Source organism: Salvelinus alpinus, chromosome 17 (assembly GCF_045679555.1).
Source record: "Salvelinus alpinus chromosome 17, SLU_Salpinus.1, whole genome shotgun sequence".
NCBI classification, from domain to species: domain Eukaryota; kingdom Metazoa; phylum Chordata; class Actinopteri; order Salmoniformes; family Salmonidae; genus Salvelinus; species Salvelinus alpinus.
The window spans coordinates 23,402,526-23,427,424 of NC_092102.1; the positions used below are offsets into that span (position 1 = coordinate 23,402,526).

The following is a 24,899-nucleotide window of genomic DNA, read 5'->3' on the forward strand; positions in this document are numbered from 1 at the left end:
GTGGCTGAATGGAAGCAAGTCCCCGCAGCAATGTTCTAACATCTAGTGGAAAGCCTTCCCAGAAGAGTGTAGGCTGTTATAGCAGCAAAGCGGGGACCAACTCTATATTAATGCTATGAGAATATTTTGAAGATAAATACACAACTCCGAGGACGAGAGGACTAGGATTAATGATCAGTAGGAGTTGGTTTTCAGTTAGGATCTGTGGGATGTCAGTCATGAACTCAGAGCTACATGTGTTACGTGGGCCACGTTTTCATTGGTCTGTACATTGAGTCTGGAGTGGGATACTTGTTTTTTGGCCATTGGCCAAGTTGTCCTGCAAGGACTTCTGATTGGTCAACCCCAGACTAGGGTGTGGGGTTATAAGTGGCATCCTGTCCTTTGTTCTGTGGAGGAAAACTGAAGGACAGGGAAGACTGAACGTCTACTTTTCAGCATAGCACCTATGATTTGTCCTGCTCAAATAAATCTATTTTCTCCCCCTGATTTGCTTTGCGGTCTGTGTTATTGAAGAATAACCTCAGTTGCTAACAATGCCCATGATTGATGTTCAACGAGCAGGTGTCCACATACAGGTGTCCACATACTTTTGGTCATGTAGTGTCTGTCTAAGTGCAGTCAAAACACAAGATAGACCGGTAGAATGCACATGTATAAACATTTATGCAGTTTGGGGATGTTTATATCATTAGTGATTCTTCTGCACCATTACTTATGGCTGATGAAACAACCGTGGGATGTGATGTTAAATCCTTTTTCACAGTGCAAGGTCTTGTAGGAGGTAGCCTACAACTGAGAACTGGGCAATGAATAAGGGGATGTCAGGCCCTTCAGAGAAATGGGTTGTTCATGCCTCCCTCATCAGGGTGTCAACAAGGTCTACGAGGGGATCAACTGCCTCAGCATAGTTTATTGAACCAGAGGAAGGGAAGGTAGACCATACGGCCGTTTGTTCTGTCCGCCGTCACTTGGGTGGAGCTGTCCATGGTGCTATGTTGAGCTCTGCCGTCAGTGGGTTGAACCACACCCTCTGCACGTCTGTCAGCAAAGGTGCCACTGAGTGATTTGGCTGCAGAGGAGGGAGAGGATGGAGACGATGCAGTAAGGGGCATAATCCAATTGTAGTGCGGCGTAAGGAGCTGTAAGGGTTTGCTTTTTATTAGCGGACTCCGTGCACTTTCCTACCTTGGAGTTGAGTCTTTCAACAGGAACCGTTCAATATCAGATGACTAAAAATAATCTTTCTTGTTGACTCAAACTGAGTTTATACTTGGATTACTCTTCTCTTTATTAAGGTAGTCTAGCGGTTAGAGTGATGGGCCAAATCAAATTTATTTGTCACATACACATGGTTAGCAGGTGTTAATGCAAGTGTAGTGAAATGCTTGTGCTTCTAGTTCCGACCATGCAGTAATCTCTAACAGGTAATAGAACCGAACAATTTCACAACAACTACCTTATACACACAAGTGTAAAGGAATGAATATGTACATAAAAATATATAAATGAGTGATGGCCGAACGGCATAGGCAAGATGCAGTAGATGGTATAGAGTACAGTATACACATATGAGATGAGTAATGTAGGGTATGAGAACATTATATAAGTGGCTAGTGATGCATTTATTTACATCAAGATGCAGTAGATGGTATAGCGTACAGTATATACATATGAGATGAGTAATGTAAGTTAAGCAAACATATAATATAAAGTGGCTAGTGATAAATTGATTACATCAATTTTTCCATTATTAAAGTGCCTGCAGTTGAGTCAGTATGTTGGCAGCAGCCACTCAATGTTAGTGATGGCTGTTTAGCAGTCTGATGGCCTTGAGATAGAAGCTGTTTTTCAGTCTCTTGGTCCCCGCTTTGATGCACCTGTACTGACCTCGCCTTCTGGATGATAGCGGGGTGAACAGGCAGTGGCTCGGGTGGTTGTTGTCCTTGATGATCTTTTTGGCCTTCCTGTGACATCGGGTGGTGTAGGTGTCCTGGAGGGCAGGTAGTTTGCACCCGGTGATGCGTTGTGCAGACCTCACTACCCTCTGGAGAGCCTTCCGGTTATGGGCGGATCAGTTGCCGTACCAGGCGGCGATACAGCCCGACAGGATGCTCTCGATTGTGCATCTGTAAAAGTTTTTGGTGACAAGCCAAATTTCTTCAGCCTCCTGAGGTTGAAGAGGCGCTGCTGCGCCTTCTTCACCACACTGTCTGTGTGGGTGGACCATTTCAGTTTGTCCGTGATGTGTACGCCGAGGAACTTAAAACTGCTGGTTCGAATACCCAAGATAACAAGGTGAAAAATCTCTCTGTGCTCTTGAGCATGGCACTTCACCTTCATTTGCTCCAGGGGCGCTGTATTACTATGGCTGAACCTGTAAAACAACACATTTCACTGCACCTATCTGGTGTATGTGAAGAAAAAATAAATAGATCTTTACTGACTCTTTTTCTACTCTGGCTTTTTATTTAATTTATTTAACTAGGCAAGTCAGTTAAGAACAAATTCTTAATTTCAATGACAGCCTACCACGGCCAAACCCGGAAGACTGCCAATTGTGCGCCGCCCTATGGGACTCCCAATCATGGCCGGTTGTGATACAGACTGGAATCAAACCAGGGTCTGTAGTGACACCTCTAGCACTGAGATGCAGTGCCTTAGACCGCTGCGCCACTCGGGAGCCCAAAGGAGGAGGCCCTTGCCGTGCTAAAACACGCACTTACAAGTGCCCACATAATCTCTTCGAGGAATAGCTATTCTAAAGTTGGTGCCAACATTCAAAGAGGGCGTGCTGTGCATCCACGTCTCTTAACACAAACTGTTTCCTGTCTTCACCCATTTGTTTGTTCTCCCGCACAATGTCATTCTGTCACTGATCTTGGATTAGTTCTCAGTGTCATGTCCATGGGTCAGGATCTGCTCAAACTCCACACTCCAACCCAAGCACTCCGTTCTGACACCATCTTTCTCTCCTGGCCCTCCCACCCCTCCCACCCCTGTCCTCTACTAGGACAGTAGAGCTCCTGCCCATCTTCCGAAAACCTCTGAAACCCTACCTCTTTAAAGAGTATCTTAAATATTCCCACAGCACTTTGTTTCCGAGAACCTGTTGCAATGGATTTGTTTTGCTGCAATGACATAACTGAGATCAGAGAAGTGTGTGGTGGGCAATTAGTTAGAATTATAATATCTGCATATAATATAGGCCCTACTAACCTTTGCCTGTTTTCCCTAGCTCACAATGTTATCCACAGTAGCCTGTGTATGTGTGGGTTTTAATCACAAACACATTTGTGGGTTTTTTGTAGGTCTAATAACATGCTTCACTTGTCTTTGCTCCTGAGAGGTTGTGGAAGCTGCTGCTGCTGCTTACAGCCTAAGAGTTAGTAATTAGCATTGCATTATGATTTGCGGTCATGCAACCAACGGCTCTGTCACATCACTGTGGTTATCATACAGAGAGTAATGGAATGCACTCTAATTCTGCCGCCAGTGAATGGTCTGTCAGAGGGAAGGCAGTGGGAGGAGATGGCAAGCTTGATCACAACAGAGGAAGCTAACCACAATGGAATAGGGCACTCGAGGTAGTTTTTAATCCTCCTCCTCTTCAGTGTTCATCTGTTTTTTAATACATGCTGAAACATAACTGAGGATTAACAGATGGAGCTATGCGAAACATGAAAGAAGACGTGTCATTTGGAATTTGATATCAGATTTACAAAATTGCTGTAGAAGACAACCACTGACTATGGTCAGTGCTACATTTTGGCAACTGTATTATCAAACACCCAGCAACACCTAAGGATCATGAAATGTTGTGTTGGGTCGGTTGGCCCATAAAATAAAAATACAGTTTTTGGAGGGGGGTATTTTTAAAATATCCAACTACAGGAGCCTGCTTTCAATGTTCAAAATACACCAGAAAGCATAATGTCGCCACAAGCAAATACAGGTAACTGCCAAAATATAGGAAACACCAACATAGTGTCTTAAAAGGGTGTTTGGTCACCACAAGCTGCCAGAATCGCTTCAATGCGCCTTGGCACAGATTCTACAAGTGGAGCTAAACCATGCCAGGAAAATGCACCCCATAACATCTTATTTGTATCCCTCATTTACTCAAGTGTTTCCTTTATTTTGGTAGTTACCGGTTGCCTACAGTCGGAAAGGCCGCAATTTGAGAAGGGTGCAATTGCGGTTCGCAATTCGGGGCGTTCCTGCATGTGGGGATTCCTGCATCTGCAGGAACCCCTCATTATACTTCTATTGGTAAATGTTTAAGTTAGTTTGCGGCACAGTGTCCTATCTACCTAGCTAGTACACAGTGTCGCCCTAGCCTCCCGTCTACTGTGCTAGTGGGAGGCGGGGACAACCGGTAGACGGTGTCCTTCGACCCTGCCTGTTGGGCACGGTTGTCTTTGGTACACATCAGGCGGGAGGCTGGGGCGACACCGTGTGCTAGCTGGCTAACTCGCGAGCTAGCAGACAGTGATGCTAACTAGCTAGTTAGCAAGCACACGGTGTCGCCCTAGCCTCCCATCTGCTGCGCTAGAGGCAGGCGGGCACTAGGCTTGGGCGGTATACTGTATATACCGTATACCAGGGTATTTGGAAATAGCCACAGGATGGTTTTTCAATACAATTGAAACTATTTATTTGAAGTTTTTCAATACATTTTAATATTTTTAACTACTTTTTAAGTAAATACCTGCAGTGAACTTGTGCAATAAGTTAGGAGATAAAGCAGACCGCATTCTTCATTTCACCTGCTACATTATGAAACTTACCGTAGTTCCCCAGAATAGTTGAGCCAGTCGTGTTTGTTTGTAAATAGCACAACGGGAGAAAGCGGGAGCAGGTGAGTCCAGCTGTGTATTGACAGGCATGGTGTTTTATATTGTCAAAAGTAAGTCAAAAGTGTTTTTTTGGTTTCAAAAGAGTGATCAGGGAAGTGCAACCATAGTTTTCCTTCACAGAAAATACATTCGTGCAACACATTCGTCAGAAAATAGCTTAATTTTCATCAGATGACAACAGACATGCAATGCTATTTGGCTGGCAGCCTCACAAGTAAATGAGCTTACAATGAAAAAGAAAGGTATTTTTTTGCAAAAATTGTGCATGGCCATCATATTTCTAATGTTTATCATAGAAAGAATGTAGCCAGCTACATTTTCTAATGTTTTAAAGTTAATCTAGCGTTTTACCAGAGAAAAGTTGGCTAGCTACACCCGAGAAAGTACTGGAGAAAAGTAGCTACACATCAGTCAGAGCACCGAATGCCCATTCATTAATTCTCATCTGAGTGGGGAAGTGCAAATGAAGCATGAATATGTCTGATGCCTAGCAGAAACTACATTAAGAAGCATTTTACATCTGCGTTTACACTTTTTCCTGTGTGAAAAATGCAGAATTCTGCATTAACACAACCCCTACATTTAATTTGCTAGTTAATCTAAGTAAGCGGCTGAATTAATAAAGTGAAGGGACATCATATTCTGTTAGCTTTCTGTTTTTTTTTCTTTCTGGCATTTATTTGGGCTGCAATCTGAAGTGCAGTTAACTCTAATGAATTTATCCTCTGCAGCAGAGGTAACTCTGGGTCTTCCTTTCCTGTGGCGGTCCTCATGAGAGACAGTTTCTTCATAGAGCTTGATGGTTTTTGCGACTGCACTTGGAGAAACTTTCAAAGTTCTTGAAATTTTCCGGATCGACTGACCTTCATGACCTCTTTGCTTATTTGAGCTGTTCTTGCCGTAATATGGACTTGGTCTTTTACTAATTAGGGCTATCTTCCTTATACCACCCCTACCTTGTCACAACACAACTGATTGGCTCAAACACATTAAGGAGGAAATAAATGATGTAATTTAACTTTTAATAAGGCATACCTGTTAATTGAATTGCATTCCAGGTGACTACCTCATGAAGCTGGTTGAGAGAATGCCAAGCTGTCATCGAGGCAAAGGGTGTGTCGTGTCGTGACATGACTACCATTAATGTGATGACTGTTATTTTATAAAATCAATTAACTATGATTAAATTAATCATGTAACAATTAACTCATTAGTAACTTGGGGCACCACGGGAAAAGTTTGTTTAATGAGTTACCTTTTACCGAATGAACTCAAGAATATATCAGAATATATCGTTATCATATCAGCCATCAATGAAAAATTCTCTCATATCAGTCTCATTCTGAACGTCGTTGACCTCGTAAATCTGCACGAACCCTAGCCTAAAAGTGGTGATTCAGCAATACACAAATTGTCTTGATCATTTATTTACTAACTAACTAAACAATCACACAGAAATACATAAACACACAGACGTTATAGGTTATTGAGTACTAACATAATGCAATGAAAAGTCCCTAGTGGACTAACCCGATATGACGGCTTGTTACACAATGAAAGGGTTGGGAAAAAAAGAGCGGGAGAGACAGAGTGGGCTTATTGTACATACATGTGGAAAATACGCTCATCGTAAAAATGATATTTAGCACCCTAACAACCGCACATTCGCATTTAGAAATGCAACACATATTTACGCTTGCATGTCTTTGTCGTCTCCTTGTTGAAATCACCCGGTGGTGATCCAAACAATAATCATGTCATGTAATTTGTTGTTTTGTGATGTCATTAACTTCTCTAGGGTAGGGGGCAGCATTGGGAATTTTGGAAGAAAAGCGTGCCCAAATTAAACTGTCTGCTACTCAGCCATAAAAGCTAGAATATGCATATAATTAGACTGTCTTAGACTGTCTAATCACCCGGTCTATGAGGAGTAGTTCGACAGAAGTCTCTGGTTTGTCCACCAGAGGTCACAATGTCCTTTGTAGTTGTAGTAGGCTTCTTTGTCTCTGCGTGTTTGTTAGACTGGATCCTTCAGGTGTTCCACACGCGTTGGCCTTTGGGGAAATGTTATTCTTTTCTCGTCTTCGGTCGAGTTTCCTAGACTATTTTACATATACAGCTGCAGACTGTGAATGTGTCTTTATCTTCTTCACTCGTCGAGTTTCAGAGGGTCTTACCATTTTCTGGTGTTGTAGTTTTAAACCATTTGTCCGCCATGTAGCCACCTCTCCACGCTGTCTGGTCTGTAGAGATTGCAACCATTTCAACGTGTGGATTGTCCTCACTTTCTCTGGTCTAATGTACATTTTGTTACGAGTCCTTTTTAAGCACTCTGGTCAAAGAGGGTGTTCCATCACACCAGAATAATGTATGTGCTCACGTAGGCGTGGTTACTGACTAGATAAAACTTTATTTGAAATACAATTTCTCATTTAGAAGGCTAAAATCACATTGCTATCTTTTCACAAATAGTTTTATATTTAATCATATAAGTTTTACAACATTTAGATGTAAATCCGATAACTAGGACGTGCACATTTGCAGAGTTACAGTTATCTTGTTATACCATCCTTAACCTCAACTAGCGTCCCACCTCATCAACAGCCAGTGAAACTGCAGGGCGCCAAATTCAAAACAACAGAAATCCCATAATTAAAATTCTTAAAACATAAAAGTATTTTACACCATTTTAAAGATACACGTGTTGTAAATCCAGCCACAGTGTCCGATTTCAAAGGCTTTACGACGAAAGCACACCAAACGATTATGTTAGGTCAGAGCCAAGTCACAGAAAAACACAGCCATTTTTCCAGCCAAAGAGAGGAGTCACAAAAAGCAGAAATAGAGATAAAATGAATCACTAACCTTTGATGTTCTTCATCAGATGACACTCATAGGACTTCATGTTACACAATACATGTATGTTTTGTTCGGTAAAGTTCATATTTATATCCAAAACCTGAGTTTACATTGGCGCGTTATGTTCAGTAGTTCCAAAACATCCTGTGATTTTGCAGAGAGCCACATCAATTGGCAAACATTGCTAAAAGATACAACTGTTATGCATGGAATTTTAGATCCACTTCTCCTTAATGCAACCGCTATGTCAGATTTTCAAAAAAACTTTACGGAAAAAGCACACCATGCAATAATCTGAGTACAGTGCTCAGAGACCAAAACAACCCAAACAGATATCCGCCATGTTGTGTAGTCAACAGAAGTCAGAAATAGCATTATAAATATTCACTTACCTTTGATGATCTTCATCAGAATGCACTCCCCAAAATGTTTGTTTTGTTCGATAATGTCCATAATTTATGTCCAAATACCTCCTTTTTGTTCGCACGTTTAGCCCAGTAATCAAAATTCATGAGGCGCGATCACTAGGTGCAGACAAAGTCAAAAAGTTCCGTTACAGTCCGTAGAAACATGTCAAACGATGTATAGAATCAATCTTTAGGATGTTTTTAACATAAATCTTCAATAATGTTCCAACCGGAGAATTCCTTTGTCTGTAGAATTGCAATGGAACGCAAGCTAACTATCACATGAACGCGCGTGGTCAGCTCATGCCTCTCTGGCAGACCTCTGACTCAATCCCCTCTCATTCGCCCCACTTCACAGTTGAAGCCTCAAACAAGGTTCTAAAGACTGCTGACATTTAGTGGAAGCCTTAGGAAGTGCAATATGACCCCATAGACACTGTGTATTCAATAGGCAATGAGTTGAAAAACTACAAACCTCAGATTTCCCACTTCCCGGTTGGATTTTTTTTCTCTGGTTTTTGCCTGCCATATGAGTTCTGTTATACTCACAGACCTCATTCAAACAGTTTTAGAAACTTCAGAGTGTTTTCTATCCAAATCTACTAATTATATGCATATTCTAGCTTTTATGGCTGAGTAGCAGACAGTTTAATTTGGGCACGCTTTTCATCCAAAATTCCCAATGCTGCCCCCTACCCTAGAGAAGTTAACCTGTTGAGGACAAGGGGGTGCTGTTTTCACTTTTGGAGAAAATCGTATGATTTTTAAACGGCCTCGTACTCAATTCTTGCTCGTACAATATGCATATTATTATTACTATTGGATAGAAAACAGTCTCTAGTTAGAATTATTTCTCTAAGTGAAACAGAACTCCTTTTACAGACCATTTCCTAACCGGAAGTGAGATTTCCAAAAGCGAACTCTCTCTTCAGGAGCTTGTCTATAAAAGGGCATGTCACTTATGACTGTAGAAACACGTCATACGCCTTCGCCTGTGTGTAATGCGGAAGTGAGAGAAAAAATCAGTTGATTATCTCGACCAGGGACTGAACACAACGTCTTGGACTGAGACGTGCGCACTTTTATTTATTTCTTGGGCGCGAAGTCTGACCTGTACTCGGCTCATTGAAGAACCTTTTTAAAGGTGAATATGATCTCTGGCTTCGATTTTCTTTGATACTTTAAGATGATATTGTGACATGTATGTTTTTTCAATATAGTTTAATTATATTATTGAAATTTATTCTGGACTTTAGACGTGATGCGACGCAAGAATTAGTTCAAGAACGAGAGGCTAGCAATGCTAGCTAATGGTGCTTGCTAATTCTGAGGGAAATCGTTCGTTATGGATCCAAATAAAGTCGGTTCTGAACAAAGGACCCCTTGGAGAACATTCTGATGGAAGATCCACAAAGATAAGGACCCAATTTGGGATGCTTTTTCATATATATCTGTCGAACTGTGCTATGCTACCGTTTGACTAGAAGCAATGCTGCTGTGTGCTAGCTATTGTAGTAAGCTAATATAACGATATATTGTGTTTTCGCTGTAAAACACTTCAAAAATCGGAAATATTGGCTCTGTTCACAAGATCTTATTCTTTCATTAGCTATCCACCATATATTGTTCTGAAATGTTTTATGATGTGTAATTAGTAGTTGACGTTGGTGTCTGTATTTTCTCTGGCTACTGCCGTGCGATTTCTGACTGTAGCTGTGATGGTGGCTATGATGGTAGCAGTAATGTAAAACTGATTTATAGCTAAAATATGCACATTTTTCGAACAAAACATAGATTTATTGTGTAACATGTTATAGGACTGTCATCTGAGGGAGTTTTTTCTAGGTTATTTAGGTTGGTTCTAGGTTGGTTCTAGGTTAGTTAGGTTAGCTACTTGCATGCTACCGTTGCTGTGAAAAATGTCTGTCTGTCTTTTGTATTTGGTGGTGAACTAACATAAATATATGTGGTGTTTTCGCTGTAAAACACTTCAACAATCGGAAATATTGTCTGTATTCACAAGATATTTGTCTTTCATTAGCTATCCACCATATATTTGTCTGAAATGTTTTATGATGTGTAATTAGGTAGTTGGTGTCTGTATTTACTCTGGCTACTCCCGTGCGATTTCTGACTGTAGCTATGATGGTAGCAGTAATGTAAAACTGATTTATAGCTAAAATATGCAATTTTTTTGAACAAAACATAGATTTATTGTGTAACATGTTATAGGACTGTCATCTGAGGTAGTTTTTTCTAGGTTATTTAGGTTGGTTCTAGGTTAGTTAGGTTGGCTTGTGCATGCTACCTGCAGCCTACTTGTGCTGTGAAAAATGTCTGTCTGTCTTTTTTTATTTGGTGGTGACCTAACATAAATATATGTGGTGTTTTCTCTGTAAAACATTTAAAAAATCGGACATGTTGGCTGGATTGACAAGATGTTTATCTTTCAAATGCTGTATTGGACTCGTTAATGTGTGAAAGTTAAATATTTCAAATTTTTTTTTTGAATTTGCCGCTCTGCCTTTTCAATGGAATGTGGGAGGAGTGCCGCTAGCGGCACCCGTGGCCTCAACAGGTTAATGACATCACAAAACAACAAATTACATTACATGATATGATTATTGTTTGGATCCCCACCAACCATTCCAGATGTTTGGATTCCAAAACAAATGTTCCAATGTCCAATCTTTTGATGTTAAAGTCTCTCTACACACAAAGGATTTTTAACTCAATACTGCAGAGCAGAAGGGAGAGTTTCTACCAGGTATTTACGATCCGGTTGTTAAGTGATAAATCTCTTGTGGGAGAGAGGAGGAGAGGGGGAGTCTGGCTATCTGTCAGCCCTGTGCCGAGCTGATCTGGCACCTATGATTCTCAATCAAGAAAGAGAGACATGGCAGGTGGTTACTTTGAAGAATCTCAAATAAACAAATCTAAATATATTTCCTAACACCTTTTTATGTCTTCACTATTATTCTACAATGTAGAAAATTGTAAAATAAAGAACAACACTTCAATGAGTAGGTGTGTTCAAACTTTTGACTGGTACTGTATATACAGCCCTGGAAAAAATTTAAGAGACCACTGCAAAATTATCAGTTTCTCTGGTTTTACTATTTATAGGTAAGTGTTTGGGTAAAATTAACATTTTTGTTTTATTCTATAAACTACTGACAACATTTCTCCCAAATTCTAAGTAAAAATATTGTCATTTAGAGCATTTATTTGCAGAAAATGACAACTGGTCAAAATAACAAGAAAGATGCAGTGTTGTCAAACCTCGAATAATGTTACAAAAAAAATAAGACACTGTGGCTTGTAGGCCTCTCCAGGTCCTGCACCCACTGTGAAATTTGGTGTAGGATTGGTGATGATCTGGGGGTGATTATGCAAGGCTGGAATTGGGATGATTTGTCTTTGTGAAGGACGCATGAATCAAGCCACGTACAAAGTTGTACAGGAAAATAACTTGCTTCCTTCTACTCTGACAATGTTCCCCAAGGATTGGTTTGTCCAGCAGGACAATGCTCCATGCCACACAGCCAGGTCAATTGTTGGGGTAGGTTCCTTGTTCCTTGTCAATCATTGGTTTATTGATGAAATCAGCTATCAGAAAATATCTTCAAGTAATCAATCAAACCTTTATTAATATATTTGCAGACAGAAGTTGACAACGGAAACATAGCACGCATGTTTCAGAGTAAGTTCTGCAAAATAAAAAAGGTTAAAGTTGCTTTAATATGTGTGCAGTCAACCCCTAGTGATGTATCTGCCTACGTCAACACCTTCTACTCATGAGACCAAGCCCATGCATATACAGTTATACAAACTTGCAGGAGTGAACAGTGGTCCAGTGTTTTCTAAGGTCTGAGAGAGTAATTTTCCATTCCCGTGTGGTTTACAGTAGTATGTCTGACTTGTCTCTTATCTCTTTACTCCCCTGCAAGGTTCTGTGTCTATGTATCTCTTTTAGCCTTGAGGCGCTTTCTCACAGACACCCTGTTTTGACTGCAATAGCTCACACATCTCTCAGACCGTTTCTTATAAGAGGCAGAGACTAGAAAAGAACCGTGGAACAGTATTAAACCTTATAATGCATATATTGCTAATCTGTGGTCTAGGACTCTATAAATGTAGTGGGGGGGGGGGGGGGGTCTTATAGCCCCCCCCCTTCTATTAATACAGCATAATCAATTATTAAAATACATCAATCATTTGGTGCAGCCCCTATCCTGACCCCAAGGTGAACCCCATCACAATCAAGGTGTTGATGGAGGACCACCAGATGAAGACCCTGTCATGGCCAGCCCAATCTCCAGACCTGAACCCCATTGAAAACCTCTGGAATGTGATCAAGAGGAAGAGTGATGGTCACAGCCATCAAACAAAGCCGAGCTGCTTGAATTTTTGTGCCAGGAATAGCATAAAGTCACCCAACATCAATGTGAAAGACTGGTGGAGAGCATGTCAAAACGCATGAAAGCTGTGATTTGAAAATCAGGGTTATTCCACCAAATTGATTTCTGAACTCTTCCTAAGTTAAAACATTAGTATTGTGTTGTTTAAAAATGAATATGAACTTATTTTCTTTGCATTATCCGAGGTCTGACAGCACTGCATCTTTTTTGTTATTTTGACCAGTTGTCATTTTCTACAAATAAATGCTCTAAATGACAATATCTTTTATTTGGAATTTGGGACAAATGTTGTCAGTAGTTTACAGAATAAAACGAGAAGGTTCATTTTACCCAAACGTATACCTATAAATAGTAAAACCAGAGAAACCGATCATTTTGCACTGGTCTCTTCATTTTTACCAGAGCTGTATATGTGAATAACTACTTTACTAAGATTTACACATGTGGGAGTAAATATTAATAAATGGTGAGCAAACTGTTTATAAAGGCCTTATAAATGTTTTATGTACCCTTAAAAATAGTGTTACCACCCATCCTTTGTGCTGTGTCTGGTGGTCTGCTTTTTTGTCAAGGTGCCACACTCCCATTTTATCTTCCCTCATGTTGAATTATGGTCAGGTCAGGTTTATTCAAATAAGACTGCAGAAAATAGAGGGCGTCTGCAACACGTCTCCCTGAACCTGTCTCTCTGTGTAGGTGACCTCCTGTAGAGGACAGCAGCACTCTCCAGGGTTTATGGAAACCTGATTTTCCCATCCAGTGGAGAAGGTGAGTCTTCAACCTTGTCCTCTTTGTCTCTTAGCCTTTTGTATGATTTAGTATATGTATTATATATTTAGTATGATTGTCTGTATACTTGGGGTTGCAATAGACCTGCAGTGGTCATCAGGCTTCTCAAAGGAACCACATGTTTGTTGGCTGTAGTTTGGTCTCTGAAGCATTGTTCTAATGGCCGTCTCGGTCATAAATCTTTAACTAGGTAAACGCTCCCGCTGGACTAATTAAAAGCAGCACATCAATAATATTTCATGAGGTGGTCATTCCGTTACAGGCCCGGGCTCACTGGGGGGTTTCTGTAAGAGGGCACTACACTCAGATTAACAGGCCATTCTATTTCCTGTCCATTCTGTTCCATCCAATGTAACCTGTGACATACAGTAAATACTTACCTATGTCCACATACCCTAGACCTCCTCTGACCAGGCCTTGGTGTCCTCTCGTCTTTAACCTTTGAACTATACATTTGGTTTCACCTGGTCTTCTTGTTTGAGTGGAGCGTCTATGGATTGCAGTTGAAGAATTATGAATTCACAAGCTCTTTCATCATCTCCCCTAAAATGGCACACACTGTCAAACAATAATTCAGGAATAATTACTATGTTCCTTGTTTGATCACCTCCTCTGTGTGGTCTGTAAGACAACAACTTCCTTAGGCTGTGTTTGGTTAGCCCAGTTCTGTGGGTCTGCTCTAGTCCAGGTACCCACAGCTGTCTGGGCTGGGGAAGAGAGGGAGGGATGGAGCTGCTTAGAAGGAGAGTTCGAGCAACCACATTCCAAGACATTCATGTGTACTGATCTGTGTTGGTGGAAAATAGGGAGTGTGTGTGTGTGTATTGCGATTCAGCACATGTGCAAATATGCAATCCAACAGTGTAAAAAAATGCAAGAAGGAAAATAGTAGTCAAATTGTCCATTAGAGTCAAAATGCACACACTGCATAGTCTGATGAACCTTCTTCAACCAAGACCTTTATAGTGACGACTGATCTGCCTGTGGCCATAAGACCTGTTTACATATAGAAGCATAAGATGCTTATGGACTGGACAGTGCTCCTGTCATTGTATCTCAACTGTCAGGCATGGTCAGTCATTTCATGTTAGTGCTGCTAATATACTGCCTTGATTTACTTGAGGTTATGATTGGAGTATGTTTTGTTATACAACCAAACCCGTAGTAGACCCAGACATGGTACAATTTGCTCTGTACCTATGCATCTGCTAAACTCTCTCTGAGACAACATAAACATTGTAGTAAGCCAGTTATGAAGTTGTTGTGTAAGTGTTACATGGACTAAGCTGTAAATGAATGTCAGTAGGTAGACATGGTGTTAGATAGCATGTAGATTAATGTCAATCATCATTAGTGCTGCTGCCATTTTATTTTTACCTTGTCTATGATAGAATAACATACATTCTGTATATAGGATTATTGTGAGAGTATCAAGGCATCTAATGTCTCTACTTGGTTGTCACAACATCAATTTGCACCTCATAGCAGCGAACCATCCATCATGTGAGCTCTTCCACAAACACTTCTACATTCTGTCTCTATCCTCTTTTTACAGCATTCAGGTTATTAAGATGGATTTAGGCCAGGGGATCTCACACACACACACACACACACACACACGCTCTGGCAGTATTTACCGTGCCTTTGAAGAATCAGTGTTCTGGGGAGCGTCAGGGAGCTAAATGGAGGGAAGGAAGAGAAAGGCTGGTGTTTGAAGAGCTCCGCTCCCAGATTCAGTATCGCCTTCCTTCTTCCCCTGCTCCTTCCATCTCTGTGCCTCGGCTCTGGAAAAACTGGACCAGGGTGGAGTGACATGAGAGCCCTGTCTACATTCACCATCTCTCTCCATCAGATGGAAGTGGTGGAGCAGACAGCCATTGCTGCTGCCTGTACCGTGCATGCTCTTCCCTTCCCCTTTAACACCCTTTACAATATGTCAGTCTTCCTCCTCCCCCTATCTCTTTCTCCTCCTCTGCTCTCCATCATTCTCTCCCCTCCTCCCATGGTTTTCTCTCTTTACCACACTCACTGTCACCAGGAGGCTTGTGGCAGAAGGCTTGTGGGTTACATAACCACTGCAGCAGCACTCTGGACACTTAAATCAGGACTAGGAGTTGCGTGTTCTGAGTGGGGGTTGTGTGTGTGAGGGATGTGTGGTGTGTGTGAGAGAGAGAGAGTTGTTTGATGTACTGTATTTGGGGAATGCATGTCATTGTTATAGGTTAGCTACGTTAACATATCAGGCATTCAGCGGTTCTTCAAAGGCACAATAAATACTGCCAGAGAGTGTGTACGTGAGTGTGTGTGTACTGCTACTGTATGTGTGTCCCCTGCAATTAGTGCCTTTTATTTCTTGAATAAAGCAAACATCTTTGCCTACCGTGATATTTCAGCCGTGTAAAGCCTGGGGATCTACACAATATCCCTCTCTCTCTCTCTGAATTGAGAAAGGGGCTTTATTGGCAAACGTATGTAAACGTATGTTTACAGCAACATGATGAAAACCATGCTGTACCATTTAACTCTACTTCAAATTTTCATCAACGTTTTTTCTCTCCTTGAAGCTCTGTAATCAAAATGATTGCTAATGCAGTGTGTGCAGTGAGGATTTTCAAGACAGAGATAAATGTGTAATATGCAGTGTGTGCGCAGGAAATTCATAAATCCAAATGCTGAGGCACTTGATAAAACTACTGCTATTCAAACCTTGCATTAAGCTCTATCAATATCTCTATTTATTTATTTTATGTTATTTAAACTTTATTTAACTTGGCAAGTCAGCTAAGAACACTTTCTTATTTACAATGACGGCCTACCAAAAGGAAAAAGGCCTCCTGCGGGGACGGGGCCTGGGATTAAAAATATAGGACAAAACACACATCACGACAAGAGAGACAACACTACATAAAGACAGACCTAAAACAACAACATAGCATGGCAGCAACACATGACAACACAGCATGGTAGCAACACAACATGACAACACAGCATGGTAGCAGCACAACATGGTGGCAGCACAAAACAGGGTACAAACAGCACAAAGGGCAAGAAGGTAGACAACAATACATCACGCAAAGCAGCCACAACTTGTCAGTAAGAGTGTCCATAATTGAGTCTTTGAATGAAGAAATTGAGATAAAACTGTCCAGTTTGAGTGTTTGTTGCAGCTCATTCCAGTCTCTAGCTGCAGCGAACTGAAAAGACGAGCGACCCAGCAATGTGTGTGCTTTGGGGACCTTTAACAGAATGTGACAATTAATTAAACTATGTTCAATGTAACCTTGACTTTGAGCTCTTCATGTTGTAAATATGACATTGATCTGTGTTACAGCTCCAATATATACTTACTGTGAGCTATTTTAAGTTAAAGTATCTGCATCTCAAAATCAAATCAAATTGTATTAGTCACATGCGCTGAATACAACAGTGAAATGCTTACTTACAAGCCCCTAACCAACAATGCAGTTTAAAAAACCCGGATAAGAATAAGAAATAAAGTAACAAGTAGTTAAAGAGCAGCAGTAAAATAACAATAGCGAGACTATATACAGGAGGGTACTGGTACAGAGTCAATGTGCGGGGGCACCGGTAAGTTGAGGTAATATGTACATGTAGGTAGAGTTATTAAAGTGACTATGCATACATGATAACAACAGAGAGTAGCAGTGGTGTAAAGGGGGTCAATGAAAATAGTCTGGGTAGCCATTTGGTTAGGTGTTCAGGAGTCTTATGGCTTGGGGGTAGAAGCTGTTTAGAAGCCTCTTGGACCTAGACTTGGCGCTCTGGTACCACTTGCCGTGCGGTAGCAGAGAGAACAATCTATGACTGGGTGGCTGTAGCAGAGAGAACAGTCTGACTAGGGTGGCTGGAGTCTTTGACAATTTTTAGGGCCTTCCTCTGACACTGCCTGGTATAGAGGTACTGGATGGCAGGAAGCTTGGCCGCAGTGATGTGCTGGGCCGTATGCACTACCCTCTGTAGTGCCTTGCGGTCGGAGGCCGAGCAGTTGCCATTCCAGGCAGTGATGCAACCAGTCAGGATGCTCTCGATGGTGGAGCTGTAGAATCTTTTAAGGTTCTGAGGACCCGTTACAAATCTTTTCAGTCTCCTGAGGGGGAATAGGTTTTGTCGTGCCCTCTTCACAAGTTAGTTTGTTGGTGATGTGGACACCAAGGAACTTTGAAGCTTTCAACCTGCTCCACTGCAGCCCCGTCGATAAGAATGGGGGCGTGCTTGGTCCTCTTTTTCCTGTAGTCCACAATCATCTCCTTTGTCTCAAAGCTGCTTATTTCGATACATAACCTTATAGCGAGGTTTTGGCTTTGCTGTATGGCTAGTCTACTTGGCATGACTTGTAGCATGTAGACCTTTCCTGTGGCTATTGTACTCTTGCTATAGCTGTGTTTGTTCTCAGTACCATGCTCAGGGCTGTGTTCACCCTTTGTTGATAATGTGTATTGACTGTTGATGATTTGACAGGAGTAATGAAGTGTGTGGTGTGAAGGTGGGGAATGTATCACGTCCCACTGAGAAAATAGATTGATTATGCTTTATCCACGAGAGAGATTTATTTATTAGTAAATTTTGGTAGAGGGACAAATCTGTGTCCCTGGAGTCTTAACAAGATCACAGAGGCCAGTACTGACCTAGCTCAACATGGCTAAGCCTGTCCCATGTAACCGGTCAGTGTCTCTGGCCTGCTAGAGCAATGACATCATCAGCTGTTCCTGCTGAACTCTAATGCAATGTTGGGTTGTATTCATTATGGCACACACTGTAGCAAAATGCTTTAAAGCACTTGTTCAACTTAAAATGAGAACAAGCGGTACGTATTGTCCAGTTAGTCCCCCGGGGAAATCCTAGCACCCTTTGTTACGTTTTCTTTTGTTTGGTGCCTAATGAATACAATCCTGGGCTGGACTGGGAGGAAGGCATGGGAGGGAGCTGGATGTTGTGTCCCTCCACCCAGAAGCCCTGGCCCTGTAGCAAGCCCTAGGGCTATGCTAACTACCGTAGGCCACCTCTGAATCAGAGGCCTGAGTCACTGAAATGGAATCCGTACAAATGGTGATTCATTTGTCTTCCTGTGTGAGTGTATGTGCCTCTCGTGATGACAGAGAGCAGTTGAATAAGCAGGATGTATTACGCCTGTGTGCCTGAAGGCCAGGTCTGAGCAGACATTCAGTGGAATGTGAATGCAGTCGTGCTACTGTATTTGTACTGAATCTCTCTGGCTGAGCTCAGTATTATCATCCTGATGGTGTGTAGCGCTGTCCCTCCCACATCCATTTGTTCATCATACTGGTTTCCCTCCTGCTCACACGAGGAGGAATGCCTCCCACGCACACATGCTGCAGTGTATTCAGATACTGCTCAATTCTGCTCAGATTCTGCCTTCGTGTAGATTTGCTTCCAGTCAATGATCCAGTCCTCATTTGAAAGAGCTTCCAAAGAGCAGCCTGTAGACCTTATCTCTCACTGCTACGGTGCCTTCATTCCCTCTCTCTCTGAAAGGACATTTGATATAGTGCAGCAGTATTTCAGTCTCTTTCATCACAATATGCAGCGGGTGTGTAGTGGGGGTGGGGCAGGATGCATTGTCATCCTCATGTGACCTTTGACTCCCCTCACATTGCTCCAAGGGAAACACTAGCCAATGACTATAACTGTACATGATTGAGACACAGATGCCCAATTTCTGTCCGGTTTCATCCAGAATCATTTCAAGGAACATCTTCTGCTGTCTGGGTATAGCAGCACAGGTTTTGGGGAGAGAAAGGTTATAGGAACATCATCTGTTGTCTGGGTATAGCAGCACAGGTTTTGGGGAGAGAAAGGTTATAGGAACATCATCTGCTGTCTGGGTATAGCAGTACAGGTTTTGGGGAGAGAAAGGTTATAGGAACATCATCTGCTGTCTGGGTATAGCAGCACAGGTTTTGGGGAGAGAAAGGTTATAAGGAAAATCATCTGCCGTCTGGGTATAGCAGCATAGGTTTTGGGGAGAGAAAGGTTATAGGAACATCATCTGTTGTCTGGGTATAGCAGTACAGGTTTTGGGGAGAGAAAGGTTATAGGAACATCATCTGTTGTCTGGGTATAGCAGTACAGGTTTTGGGGAGAGAAAGGTTATAGGAACATCATCTGTTGTCTGGGTATAGCAGTACAGGTTTTGGGGAGAGAAAGGTTATAGGAACCTTTTTACTTTGCTGCAGACTCCCTATCTGGGTGGTCACGTCAGCTCTGATCATTCCACGGCACAGCAAACAGAACAGAACAGAGCAGAGCACAGGGTCCATGGCAGGACACGTTATGCTGATAAATACAACAAGCCCCCTCTATCTCGCTCACTCTCTTTATCACATTCACACTCTGCCTCTTCAAACACCCGTTTCTCTCTCTCTCTCACTCACTCACTCACTCACTCACTCACTCACTCACTCACTCACTCACTCACTCACTCACTCACTCACTCACTCACTCACTTGCACTGCTAAAAGCCTGATGTGTTTACGGAGCTAGCCTGTTCATTTTCACCAGAGTGCAGGTTCTCTGCGGTTATGGACATGAGGAGGCCCTATAGGAGTTGATTGCGGAGTGGCCTGATGACACTCATCCACCTAACCACCCCTCATGTTCTCGCCTGATTAATCTGTGTAATGGCCAGCTTCCCACCACCCTCATCTCATCTCCACTGACCCCTCCAACCTTCTGTCACGTGACAGGCTTATTGATGGTCTTGGCTGTCATGGTGTCCCGTGATGATGCAAGCACCGTGCACACAGCTCTGTAGCGCTGTCTTTCTCCTGGCAACATTCAACAGCCTGTTTATTCCACCCTACCGCTGTCACGGCATCGCCCGCCCCGGAGATGAATCACATCTCTCTCATGATCTATTTAGCTACCACTCTGACCCATTGGCGCTCTCTATTCCGCTCACCAACTGTCTTGCTCACAACAGCTTCCTGCACTCTCTGCACCTGCTCCACCCACCCTGTCACTTGGGACAGGCTTAGCCATATTGAGCCTAGTCAGTATTGGGCTCTATGATCTTGTTAAGACTCCAGGGACACAGGAAAATTTGTCCCTGTTAAAAGACCTCGGTTTCTCTCTCTCAGAAGCCTCACTCTCTCTCTCTCCCTTTCCCTCTGTCTCAGAAGCCTCTCTACCTCTCTCTCTCTCTCTCTCTCTCTCTCTCTCTCTCTCTCTCTCTCTCTCTCTCTCTCTCTCTCTCAAAAGCCTCTGTCTCTCTCTCTCTCTCAAAAGCCTCTGTCTCTCCCTCCCTATCTTTATTTCTCTCTCTTTCCTTCTCTCTCCATGTGTCTTCCCTCCCAGCATCTCAATATAAGGTCCTCTCAGAGTGTTTTTTTTGTATAGCAGCCGCCATGACAGGTAGAGTGTATCAAGAACCCAACATGTTCTAGAAAGTACATGGCAGATAGTTGCTATTGGATGCCAGACAACCACCATTATGGAATTCATATTGTTTGGATAAGAGTGAGTTATAGATGAGCTCAGGCGTATTTGAGTAAGCTACCTACCTGGTTTGGTAATCAGCTTCCTTTCTAATCAGTGGCAGAAAGGGGGATGGTAGGGTGTAAGAGAATAAAGTTAGACCCTGACTCTGAAATCTGATTACTGTAATAGGTTTACATGCGTGTTGTGGTTGTCATTCAAGGCTTTAGAAGAGCCACGAACAGCCCTATTACGATGGTGTATCCTTTATATATTACCTCAAAAATATAATCGATATTTCATGCTGAAACCCTCAAATGAAACAAGTTGATGGTATATATTTAGGATAATGTTTTACAGCTTTGTCATTCCATTTTTTAAATTAGAAAATCATCTTATTTAATTATTTCATATATTTTACATGTGATAATGCCACACAGAGGGCCAGAGATAATTACAAACACCAGTCAAAAAGGTCACAGACACATATTTAGCAGGTATTATTGTGGGTGTAGGGAAATGCTACTTGATTTCTTATGATAAATTACATAAAATCCTTGAAAGATACCAAAATGCTGGTAGTTTACTGGTAAACTTATAAAGTTTCCAGTAATATACCCTCCCGTTGCAACCCTAGACTTGTGTGTGGCTTTTTTGCATGTACACACCATCCCACACACAGAACACCCTACCTCTCTCACACACAAATGTATGATGCCTGGCACATTTATCTAGCTAGTCTATCAATACATAATAACACCCTGCTTGGCAGTGTAATCTCAGACTTCTTCTCTCTTTCTATCTTTGCAATGCATGTATATTCTATTGCTCCTCCTATCTTCTCCTGTTCTCTTCTTTACCCTCCCCTTCTAAGCCATTCAACTGGAACGTTGCAGGATTATCTTTCCACCATTGAGAAACACTGGCTTGTTCACACTGGGTCTGGCCAAGACGGCCTCTGTTCTCTCTGTTGATGTTTGCATCAACAGAAGCCAGATCTGGACTACAAAATAATACTTGAATAATACTTGAAGAGGGAGTAGCCCGCGCATTGTTCCCACAAGGGCTTGTGGATATACTTTTCTGTTTGATAGTGTCCTTCAATCTGTTTTCATGGGTGCAATTAGGGTAAGCGAAAACAATGAATATTGTTGCTAATTTGTGAGCCATAATGGCTTTGCCTTTTGCCGTAGTTTATTTCCTTGTTGCTGTACTGTTAGACAGATGGCAGAATGTTTATTGTACAGTGCAATATCCTGCAAGCTTTGTCTTCAAGAGAACTCTTTGATTAATTTATTGCCCAAGGCTTGGATCAAAACTTGCATATAACATTTGGCTGTATGTCTCTTATTCAAGTTATTTGAATTGCCTTCAGTTTGTTAAATGGTCTGTCCTCTTGCATTTTAAGTGTAGTTATTGAGGGAGACGGTGTTCTGGTAGTTTTTTTAAATGGACACCTAGTGGACACCTAGTGGACGTGGTTTGATATAGACTTATGGTTTGAAAGATTTGGGAGGGTTTCTCTGAGATACTGATGGTAAATTACTGACATCAGCTTACGGAATCAGTTCAGGTACAATACGTGAAATGAACCTTCTGAGTCTTGCTCTAAAAAAGAAGTAGAATGGGTATCTGTTTGGATTGGCACAATTGCCGACCTTGAAGCCACACGTAACACGAAAATTATGTGCAATATATTGAAGCCTTGATATAGATATTTTTATGTTTAGATATGACACCTGTCATACTGAACACCAATTAATGAATCAATTCATTATTCTCTCTTCCTCTCTTTTTCTCGTCTCCTTCTCACCATCAATTGTGAAGGAAGGCAACTTACTGGCGGAATTTACCCAAATAACTAAGCAGCATGTCTCCCGAACCCCCTCACACTTCCCCTCATGTGATTACTTTTTTTTGTGGCACTCTACAACCCTGAGTACCAGAGGAGGATGTATTGTAAATTGTAAATAAGAATGTGTTCTTAACTAACTTGCATAGTTAAATAAAGGTTAAATTAAAAATATATATAATAATTCTCATTCTGTAGTGTAGCCTAGTGACCATCTGAACCTGAGGACCTTTGTGTCCACATTATGCTTTAGTATCAACAAACATTGTGCCCAATCTATCAATGTCCCCTTGACACTATAATAGTTTGAGTGGTTACAATGCATAAAAAGACTGTGACCTTCCATGTAGCTTGTCTCACCAGAGAATTCTGAAATAGTATGAGTTCTGTTTTCCCTTGTTATTTCACATCCATGGTAGTGCTGCGGAAGGTCAGCTTTTCAATGTCACAAGTGTGTGTACATGTAAATATCGTAATGTTGATCATCTAAGATAAAAACTTGACACTAAAGCAAAGGTTTTATATAGTTCTTTCAAAGAGTATACAGTTACTGTCACGCCCTGGCCTTAGTATTCTTTGTTTTCTTAATTATTTTGGTTAGGTCAGGGTGTGACATGGGGAATGTATGTGGTTTTTGTAGTGTCTAGGGTGGTTGTAAGGTTTAGGGGGTTTATTAGAGTAGTTGGGTTTATGTTTAGTATAGTAGTCTAGCTGTGTCTATGGTTGAGTGTAGGTATCTAGGAAAGTCTATGGTTGCCTGAATTGGGTCTCAATTAGAGACAGCTGGTTATTGTTGTCTCTGATTGGGAGCCATATTTAAGGCAACCATAGGCTTTAGCTGTTTGTGGGGAATTGTCTATGTTGAACGTAAGTAGTTTGTGTGTGCACTTGCGTTTGTAGCTTCACGGTCGTTTGTTGTTTTTGTATAGTTTGTATAAGTGTTTCGTTTCATGTTCATCTTCGTCGTTCTAATAAAAGAAGATGGCTTATTTTCCACATGCTGCGTTTTGGTCCGTCTCTCCTCCACACGATCGTGACAGAATTCCCCACCAGAATCGGATCAAGCAGCGTGTGAAACAACAACAGGACCCACCTACACAGGACTATTGGAATTGGGAGGAAATTCTGGACCGCGAAGTACCAGGAGAATATAACTGCCCCAAAGCTGAGCTGGAGGCAGCGAAAGCAGAGAGGCGGAGATATGAGGAGGCAGCAAGGAAACAAGGCTGGAAGCCCGTAAGTCAAACCCAAAAATTTCTTGGGGGGGGGGCTCTCGGGTAGTTTAGTTGGGTCAGTCGGGAGACGTGAGCCAACTCCTCCTGCTTACCGTAAGGAGCCGGTGAGGGCGGATTTGGAGGAGAGTGACGCAGAGACAGTAAAGGAGTTAATGGAGAAATTGGAGGAGAGAGTTATGAGGGATGTATTGGTTTGGTGCATGAGGCACGGCATCCGTCCGAATGAACGTGTTGGTGATTTAATGTCACCGGGAACAGCTCTCCATACTCGTCCTGAGGTGCGTGCTAGCCGTCTGGTTAAGACAGTGCCTACAGCACGCACAAAGCCTCCTGTGCGTCTCCAGAGTCCTGTGCGTCCTGTTACTGCTCCTCGCACTAGCCCTGTGGTGTGTGTTCCCAGCCCAGTACCACCAGTTCTGGTACCACGCACCAGTCCTATAGTGCGCCTTGAGAACTCAGTGTGCCCTGTCCCTGCTCCCCGCACTAGCCTTGAGGTGCGTGTCTCCAGTCCGGTACCACCAGTTCCGGTACCACACACCAAGCCTCATGTGCGTCTCCAGAGCCCTGTACGCACTGTTCCTTCTCCCCGTACTCGCCCTGTTGTGCGTGCCCTCAGCCCGGTACCACCAGTGCCGGTACCACACATCAGGCCTATAGTACGCCTTGAGAGTCCAGTGTGCCCTGTTGTTCCCCGCACTAGCCTGAAGGTGCGTGTCCTTAGCCCGGTACCTCCAGTTCCGGCACCACGCACCAGGCCTACAGTGCGTCTCAGCCGGCCAGAGTCTGCCGTCTGCCCAACGGCGCCTGAACTGCCCGTCTGCCCAGCAGCGCCTGAACTGCCCGTCTGCCAAGCGGCGCCTGAACTGCCCGTCTGCCAAGCGGCGCCTGAACTGCCCGTCTGCCAAGCGGCGCCTGAACTGCCCGTCTGCCCAACGGCGCCTGAACTGCCCGTCTGCCCAACGGCGCCTGAACTGCCCGTCTGCCCAACGCCGTCTGAACTGTCCGTCTGCCAAGCGCCGCAT

The 24,899-nt window shown here is 42.6% G+C and overlaps 1 protein-coding gene across 4 annotated transcripts in view; it reads left to right on the top strand.

Moving 5' to 3' along the window:
- Positions 1-24,899, top strand: part of LOC139542547 (protein kinase C and casein kinase substrate in neurons protein 1-like) — a 66,561-nt gene that overhangs the window by 2,193 nt on the left and 39,469 nt on the right. For 2 of the 4 annotated variants that reach the window (XM_071348117.1, XM_071348114.1), the window contains exon 2: positions 13,243-13,314. The exons of 1 other annotated variant lie outside the window; for it this stretch is intronic. The gene's annotated coding sequence lies outside the window, so the exon portion shown is untranslated. Of the gene's footprint in view, positions 1-13,242; positions 13,315-21,808; positions 21,919-24,899 lie in introns of those variants that run through there. One more of the 4 variants, XM_071348116.1, reaches the window with a different exon arrangement.